Raw genomic sequence first — 9579 nt, forward strand, 5'->3', positions numbered from 1 at the left:
CATGCTCGAATCTATGGATCATACCCAAGTGTTTATTCGAGAAAAAAAAACCGGATATCAGACAAACACCATGCACGCCATTTGAAGCAAAGATACCTTTGAGACCATTCAAACAGACGTTCTTCGTTATTTGTAAATCCAGATACAACTTAAGTTACAGGTGCGAAAATGAGAGCCTACATTTTAGATGAGACGAAAATACGGAAACTCTTCAGATATGTTTTGCAAGAGATAGGACCTGTTGCGTCTTGACGAGGGAGAGACACAAACTTATTTATAATAGGAGAGATCCAGGATGACCGAGAGAAATGAGGAGAAGAAATGACGTGGAGGAATAAAGCTACACAGTTTATATGCTCATGTGTATTCTAACTATACTCTAATATATTTACAAAAGACGAGACTATTTATAATACGTAAAACACAGTACTTATAATACAAAGACGAATATACAAGAAGATAAAAACATGTAAGGAAATATTAAATACATAACATCACCCCCCCAAGCACCAAAGCCATGGCGGTGCTTACACAGGTTCCTCTCCATGAACAGCAGCCTATAGATCCGCTCCATCCATGTCCAGGCGTGGACAAAACATTCTTCCTTGTACTGCAAAAGTTTATCTCCATAGACGTGCCGTGCTCTCAGCACGCGCACCGGAGAAAGGAGGACAATACTCCTCATAAAGGTTTTAAGGATCCGAGCACCTTGCTCGTCCCTGGGAGAAATAACATTCACCCTTGTTGAGGTTTTAAGGACCCGAGCACCCTGCTCGTCCCTGGGAGAAATAACATTCACCCTTGTTGAGGTTTTAAGGACCCGAGCATCCTGCTCGTCCCTGAGAGAAATAACATTCACCCTTGTTGAGGTTTTAAGGACCCGAGCACCCTGCTCGTCCCTGGGAGACATCTTGTTCGATGTACCCTCATCCAACTCGGGATGATCCAGAAGAGAGACCGTTCCACATCCATTAGCCAATGATGTGAACGGGAGAGTAGGAACAGTAGAGAACCAAAATTGTGTAGGAATAAATCCATTTTTAATTATGTGGTCCCTGACCCGGACACACACTTCACTTCTTGAAAGTGACCAAGGTTATCTTCCTTCCTCCATCCCGAAGGGAAACGTTTTTAAGGCAGTTGACCAATTAAATTAATTATATTCAATATTGCACTTTATAAGAAGGAAATGTTATCATAATAATAATTTTCAAAATAATGAAAAAAAGAAACACAAGAACAGTTTTTTCTTTTCTAAAATCACAAAAGAGTAATTTATTTGAAAAAACATACCCAACCCTCAGAATACTAAAATATACGAACACTCACACATAAGTAAGGAACATATTTGGAATGGTAAAATGTTTTTATCCATTGTTATTACCTTTAATTTTCATTTCCAAATAAGGGTATAATTCGAAGTTATACTCTAAAACAGGAATTAAAAAAAGATTTTAGATTCCAAACCTAGAGCAATTGAGATTGATTAAAGATCAATTGTCGTGCTCTATGGCTTAAATAGCAATAGAATTTTTTTGTTTTAGCAGGCAGGCTTTCTAAACGCGGAATTTATGACTCAAATTTGAGGTTTGAGTACATTTTCAATTCCTCTCCTTCCACATATTTTCAAAATTCCCTTATAGCTATTTTGACAGTTAAGAGTCCCCTATTAAGCTTGCTATTTTTAGTTTGAGCAGAATTGAGGCATCTTTTGACGGCCCTCACTTCTGCTCGACTAGTTGTTCTGCAAATACCCCAACATCCCTCGCATCCAAAGGTTGCTATTGGACATAGTGATATAGGAGAGTCCAAATTCTTAGAGTATACTATAGACTCTTGGAAGATTTTTCATACTTTTCAGTCGGCTTAACCGCAGTAAAGTACAATTTCTTGAAATAAGACCGCAGAACCCGGTGTAGAGGCCCTAATACTAATTTATAGCTCTTAAAAATAGCTTTACTCTTTTGATGTGTGAATGCTGTGGGAACGATGATTATCTTTCGACACGGTAATACATTGGTTTAATTCCCTGTAAGAAATAGAAAACCCCAAAAAATCAAATTGGTTGCAAATCTAATTTTCTCAAGAATTATCTTGAGGTCATGGCCCTTTTTCTCTTATGAAATGTACTTCCAAATGCTGAATTTGCTCTTTTTCGGTACTGATGGCTGCAAGTATGTCATCTATATAGATGAATATCCAGACAAACCTCGGACGATCTCATCAAGGAACTGTTGGAAATTATGTTTTGCATTTCGATGTATACAAATAATCCAAATGGGGGTAATGATGTAGTTTTCTTGCAATTCTGCCGACATTTGAATCTGATAACAATCCTCATACGGTCTCCATGTTCTGCCTCTTTAAAGAAATATATGTACTGATGAGGCCCAGGAACTCTTAGAGCCACTAACAATGCTAATTTTAAATTACAATTTCCATGCTGAGAAATACCACTTGAAGTCAAGGTTGTATGGAGGACAGAACTTTTTCACGGCCATCCAGAGCTCTGTCGGGCAGCTGTAAGCTTGAACACCTCCAGATACACAAGGACTTTCTTATATAGCGTCCTTCTTCATTGTAATCGATATGACAGCGATGTGCACTAAGTGCAAAAAAGACAATGGTGTAGGCCAATAAAAATGACAATCTCCTATACAACTATCAGAGGAATTACTCACATTTTTTAATGGAGCTGAAGTCCGCTTATATAGACGGTTGTAAACTAAGCTGTTCTTATGAAAGGGACGCAGAAGAACCAATGAGCGCTAGATGGAATATTCTTCAAGATTGAGGTCTGGGCGCTGTTGCGGTCAGACTCCTTTGATCAGAAGTACATGTTGGACTGTATCAAATCTTGGGATTTCTTTGTGGGGTTGTGAGGTGCTCCATCTTGTTGGAACACCCAGGGAGAATTGCCAATGATAGGTTTGATCCAAGGGAGAACTTGTATATCCAGCCTTTTGACGTACTCATCAGCATTCAGCATGTATCTAAAAGGGAGCCAATCAGAATTCATGGCCTTCCTATCAGATACAACCAGAATGAACATCATCACTGAATTAGAGTGTTTGGTGGTTAAAAGATATAAGTGCTCCTCTGATAAATCCAAAGTGTCATTGCAGAAGACAGTGTCAACAGTAAAGGTGTTCTCTTCAGAAAAGTTCACAATGAGAATATAAGTTCTCTTGAGGTGGTTCAGGATATTTTTTGAACGCTCTACTCGAACTTTTCTCTGCTGTTCTGTCAACAAAAGGCGTGGAACAAATACTTTCTTCCGGCCTTTATTTACCCATGGACACTACTTATGGTGACTTGTGCATCTTCTTGGAGGTTTGAGGTCCTCCCCGACATTCAACAGCGTGATACATTATAAATCGTCTTCCTTGAGTCCACTGGCTTATCCCGGATAGCCTTCCGGGACAATCCCGTACGGAAGAGCATTATAATATTCATCCTCTTCTCGTACAGTGTGCTAATTGTGTAGACTGGATCAATGTTTTTCATAGCAATCGATAGCTAATTATGCGTTATGCGACAGTGCCCCTCGGAAAATTATAAAAAAATTACAGTTAACCTATCAAAATTCACATAACTGAAATTAGTAAATATTAACAGTTGGCCCGGTATCTAGGTTTAATAAAAATTGTTCATTTAGCAAAAAAAAAAAAAACTGCTTAGAAAAATGACCATAGCTAGAGGTTTGGGTCTACCGAGTGCTTATTCTAGTTAAATTCACATTCATATATATACATTTATTATTCCTTTTTAAAATATCTCACCCCAAAGATAGAAAAGGATGCTTACTTCAGATGGAAAAGCTCATAATTATAATGAGAAAAAAAGAAGAAAGATCACACTTAACAATTGTTTTTGTTTTGTAAGATTTAAAGATGTTTTTTATCACAAATATTTCAACTCTACCTATGAGCTAGATCACTCTTCCAGAGGACACAAGCAAATATGTGACTCCTATTTTTGTCATCACACTCGCTAGAATTTGAAGTAGAAGGAAGCAAATTGTTGGTAATTTTGTTAATCAAGATTTAGTGAATGGGTTTTACTAGTGAAAATTACGAAGGTAATAAGAGCTTTTGAAATGGTTCTACATGTTGCATCAATTACTGCAGACACATATCCATCCAAGCAGGAGGTAGCTTATTTTGGAAAAAACATAACTATTAAATGAATACCTAAATCTGAAAGAAAATTTCTACTTAATTTATTATTTTTCTCGTCAGCTTTATTTCCCTCTGTTCCTCTACAATATCAAAATTCTATACGTATTAACAGTATCAGCTAAATAAAATATCACCTATGAAATACAAAGCCCTTCCCTATGATATCTTCAACATTTTTTTTCTACAGTATCAATTGTCTCCTTTTTGACCTACTAAATTTATTAACAGTAGTTTTAATATTTACCAAAAGACGACTACCCAAAACCTTGGTTAGTTTAAGGGGGTCCATCTATGTTTAAGGGCATTTATAAAGTTCTCTTCTCCTATAATTAACCTGGATTGTCCAGACATCCAAATTGAAAGACTTGATCGAAATTCTACTACGAAAATTTTGTGATCAGTAAAGGTTTCTGGACGGTTGAAAGATTGTTTAATTATTTTGAAAATGCTGAGAGAAACTAAACCAAGGTCTATTCTCGATGTCTGATTTCCATTGCTAAAAGAAAAGGTGTCATCAGGACTTAGAATTTTAAGAGTATCAATGAGATCGAGTTCCCCAATTAAACTAAGTAAGAAGTGTAAGTTAGCTTATATCCAACTTTATGTATCCTATATAGATACACGGAAGGGAATCACACTTAAAATTATGTAACATTGATTGGTAGAAGGCATGACTTCTTATAAGTTGTAAATAAGTATTAGTTAAGGAAAATTATAAGCTATAATTATTAACTTCAATTATATCTTCCAAGAGTACTCTTCGGACAAAGAACAACACTCCAGTTTCGTAGAACCCAGTAACAAAATGCCTCTAGAAGAGTCTGACCTAGTAAAAAAATAATCAAAATCATGAGGAAGAATGAACCAACAAGAAGTTTTATATGTTGAATAACCCTTCGTTACTATGTATCATAAACAAACTATATTACAATTAAGCTTTATAAGTCTTTTAATTAATGGATGTCTGTCCTTATGACCATTACGTCTTTTGTTTTTTGTGAAAGTGTTTTGAATGTTTTCGTGATTGCAAATATTAATTCTTCTGTACTTGTCTGGGAGTTTCTCTTTTCTGTGGGGAAAAACTAGAATATGGAGCAGATCATTTTGTAACTGATCCTGATCTTGTACGTGAGGTCATAGTATGTTCTACATTTTAGAAGTTATTTTTTCTAAGTCGGTTTCATTCTCTGTTATAGTCGTAGTTACACGTATAACTGTTTCATCATCGACTGAGAGTGAAGGCACCTGTCCTTGACTTATTTCTGTATTAACTATTTTTCTTTCTCTTATTTTCTGGAGTTCCATCATTATTTTTCTGGTGCAAACAATTATTTTTCTACCACTTTGTCATGCTCCCTGGTGAGTAATTTCTTTATTGATTTTCTCCATCATTTGAGTCATATCCCGTTTCGATTCCTTTTCGATTCCCAGAAAGCTAAAAAACTATTTCATTAATTTCTTCTAAATCCAAAATAAGAAATTATGAACCTACCACAAGGTAAGTCAGTCATAAGGATTAAATTTTATGCGATTTATGTGACTTGCAGATTGCAAAATCTTTAGTACAATTAAACAACTTTGTCAAATGTATTGAAGCATTTCTAATAAAATATGAGATTAATGCAGTAGACTTAGTGAATGACCACTATTTAAATCTCTGGGAACAGGGTTGTATTTTAACTTACATATCTCCTTAAGATTATCACTGAATTCTTGGTTGTTTAAATTGGTTCTAAGGTAAATTTATCAGAGCATGATACAGAATCAAAGACGGCATAAAGCCCTTTCGACAGACAGATTTTATCCATTTATCCGTTATCTCTTGACTATTATTATGCAAGAAAACAAAGCGACTTCGAGAATTTGAGTCCTTTAGATAAATACGTAATGCAGGCTGTTTCGTTCTCTTTGGAAAAGAAGGAAGGTTTATGAAGAGACGAAGACCATTGCTCTATTGCAATTTCAGATTGCTCCAACTGTACTGAGCTTTACAGTTTTCCTCACACTCTCCAACGTCTCGACCTTTGAATACCTACCCCAATCCTATTAGTGGGTTGTCGCTCCACAGCCAACCACCTCTTCTTCTGACACATCTTGGATCATAACGAAGTGGAAATCGCTGCTCTTGCCTAGTATTTTGCAAATGCTTGTCTGTCAATCCAAGAGTCTTGTTCAATATGAGTAGTCCATCATTTTTAATGATATTGTAATTAATAACGGAGAATTAAGTGATTAGCACTCCTTCCATTGGAACCACTGTCGTGTTTGTTTATTTTTCTTTTCTCTTATTATTTATCATATTGGTGATGGATATTATTTCAGTTTAAAAGAATCTTGCCATTTTTTCCATTTAGAAACTTTTCCTTTTTTTTATCTTGCCATTTTTTTTGCTACCATTTTTTCCGTTCCCATTTTTCCTGACGCCCCCAATTTCTATCATCATAAATAAAATATTATCTAAGTTACAAAAATAATCGTAGTGGATTTACATTCAAGTCGGAATTCCATTTTTTCTTTGTTTCAGGATATGTATCCAAATTGCAATTTTCTAGACTTAAATGTCTCCCAAGTTAATAGAAATACAAGGTTATACCATAAAGCGTGTACGACTGATGTTTGACTTCCACCACACTTTTTAATATTTACATCATAGGGTATAAGTGGTTGCGTGTTTTGTCAAAATGAGTCTTTTTTACCCAGTAGTCGGTACGATACATCTAATTCAAAATTCTAGCAAGCCCGATCACATGATGGTCTAACCTTGTATTTTTATTAACCTTGAATGAATCTAATGTCAATTTACTATATAAAAATATAATAAAATCGCATTTCATTTGGTAACGCAATGGTCTTTTTAATTCATAATAATACATATTTTATAATGCTTGCCCGCACAGACGGGGTCAAAACATTAAGAAGTAATAACATTGACCATTTTTGAACCTGATAACTTTAACGACACTACGTTTTCTAATATATATATTTATTTTTTTTCAGCATCATCTAAAACCAAAAAATTGGGAACCCGTTCAAAATTATTTTTTTTAAAAGTAGTACGAACATATCAAAGAGTCCAATCAGATGGTCGCCTAATTTAAACCTCGATAACTTTTTAAGATTTTTATCAAATAAAGACAAATGAAATATTCTCGTCATTTGACGATACGTAGTTCAACTTAGCAAATGCCGTCATCATATGAGGAGATAAAAAATAAGTGGAACGAATTTCGAAGTCCGCCGTAAACATAATTTGGTTAATAGGTACTGGTAAAAATTCAACATTTTGATACTTAAAATTTACGGACTGTTCAGCGTATCCGTAAAAAGCTAGAGGACACCTGGGATGTTGATGTTACCATAAAGAGGGCACCCAAGGAGGAGGGCGCCGACAGGAAGGTCAGGGACACAGACTTTGTCGACAAGAAAAAATGGTTGAAAAACCCTACCTATGTCCATGAAAAGCCATTGCGAAAATCTATATACCATTTTTTTTTTGAGAAAACAATAAACTGTGTATTATTTAAGGTTAAGGAAAACAAGATAAATGGGCAAGATCTTGAAGAAAGAAATCCAACAGGCTAATATAGATACAAGCGATAATTTAAAAATTGAAAGTTTAAAAGTAGCCCGGGATGCTGTGGTTTTTCTGATGAAAATAATTTCTTTAAATATTGATAATTGGTCAATTAAAGAACAGCAAATGGATATTTTGTTGCAAAGCCAAATATTATACTGAAAATTATGAATCAAATATTCCCTAGAATAAATGGGCATAGTGTATTAGATTAATCATACTGAAGAACAGCCACTTATGCCTCCCCACATGTTTGAAACGGGTCTAAAGGTCAATACAGAAGCTAGCTGGATGTTATGGATGAATTGGTCTGCCCTGGAAAAAGGGGTGACTGGATTCAAATTTTATCAACAAAACTATCAAAGATGTCAAATGGCAAAATTATCTTTAGTGGTTAACCGAAAAGTCAACTGTTATGACGTCGTAACAAAGGATTTTGAGACTCAGAGTTAAAGGCCACAAATCAGACTATTTTTAGAAATTATATTTAATCTACCATGTGACAGACATCCCCATAGCACCAATTTCAGCCTGATGGACTCCATTAATATTTGGCTAAAATATTTAAAATAGATGGTCAATAGCCTGCGGCCTAAAAATATTAAGTTATTGATAGCTAATTTGATTATATCGAATGAATTGCTAAATTAAATATATTATTTATTAAAGTTTTGAAAATTCAATAAAATAGGAAGTTAAAAAATGTATATTTTGTGTTGTTTTTTGTATAAAAATATTTTGGCGACAATTTGATCCCCGCTCCCTGTAGTTATCTTAAAAATAGCCAGAGTATTCGTCTGCTTAAAAAATCCTGAGATACTTGTGCTCAGTTTCTAATTTTATGAGCGCACTCCCGCTCCCACTTGTTTTTTAAGACAATGAGACAAGATTCAAACATTAGTGGTGCTCATTTCATCGCTTGTATTTGAACTTGACAAATCTTTATGTAGATATATTTCAAAAAATTTCAAATTCAATTTCTTACCCTTTCAACCCGGATTTATCTAATAGATAATTGTAAAAAGATATTTTGATACCAAAATAATGTATCTAGCTTCAATATTAAGGAAGTTATGACCAATTGATTATCGAAATTTCACGCCTTTTTTTCGTTATGTTAAATCTGTTAAACCTACACCAAAATCTGTAATCTAATAAAATAGGATATTTTAATAAAACATCACAACTTTCTTAAACATCTAGGGAATTGAATTAAATTTTCATGAATTACAGAGTACAGTATTGTGGAAAAGTTAATAATTTTAAACACCTGCAATTGAATTATATAATATCAAATTCGAGTATATGAATATTTTTCCACGCCCTCTAGATAATTAATGATATTTATTGAAGAAAAAAAAGAGAAGTTATAAATGAATACAAAGTACTTTCATATTTCGCAGTAGTAAAGATTGAAAATGCTGTGTCGGGTTGCAATGGATGTAAGTCGCAAACACAAACGCAAAATATAAGCGTTACTGGGTCACCACTCGTCAGTGAATGTAAGTGCAACTGACACTAAATGGGTGTGTAATATAATTCAATAAATTTAAGAACAAAGAACTGCAAAAAACCGCCGTAGCTGGAGAGTTATTAATCACCAATTAATGTGTGACATAGTGGACAGGGTGTTTGAGTGCATGAGGTAGTGGTACTGGTAAATTGCTTCAAAGGCAGGTCATTGATTTGAATCATATAAAAAATGCATTTTGATCTATCAGTTGAAATATATTTTATTTTTAAAAGTGACCAAATAAATGAAAGAGTAATTGATGCAGCTGTCCCAATTCATGAATGAGATTTGCATTTCCGGGCCGTTGTCTA

At 34.5% G+C, this 9579-nt stretch overlaps 1 long non-coding RNA gene across 1 annotated transcript; it reads right to left on the reverse strand.

Moving 5' to 3' along the window:
- Nucleotides 1–5358: 5358 nt before the first annotated feature.
- Nucleotides 5359–6007, reverse strand: LOC121124827 (uncharacterized). The gene is made up of 3 exons (XR_005866432.2): nucleotides 5867–6007; nucleotides 5674–5782; nucleotides 5359–5616 (listed from the first exon to the last, which is right to left on the reverse strand). It is a non-coding gene; the product is annotated as an uncharacterized lncRNA (long non-coding RNA).
- Nucleotides 6008–9579: the final 3572 nt, after the last annotated feature.

The sequence above is a fragment of the Lepeophtheirus salmonis genome, chromosome 9 (assembly GCF_016086655.4).
Source record: "Lepeophtheirus salmonis chromosome 9, UVic_Lsal_1.4, whole genome shotgun sequence".
In the NCBI taxonomy this organism is placed as follows: domain Eukaryota; kingdom Metazoa; phylum Arthropoda; class Copepoda; order Siphonostomatoida; family Caligidae; genus Lepeophtheirus; species Lepeophtheirus salmonis.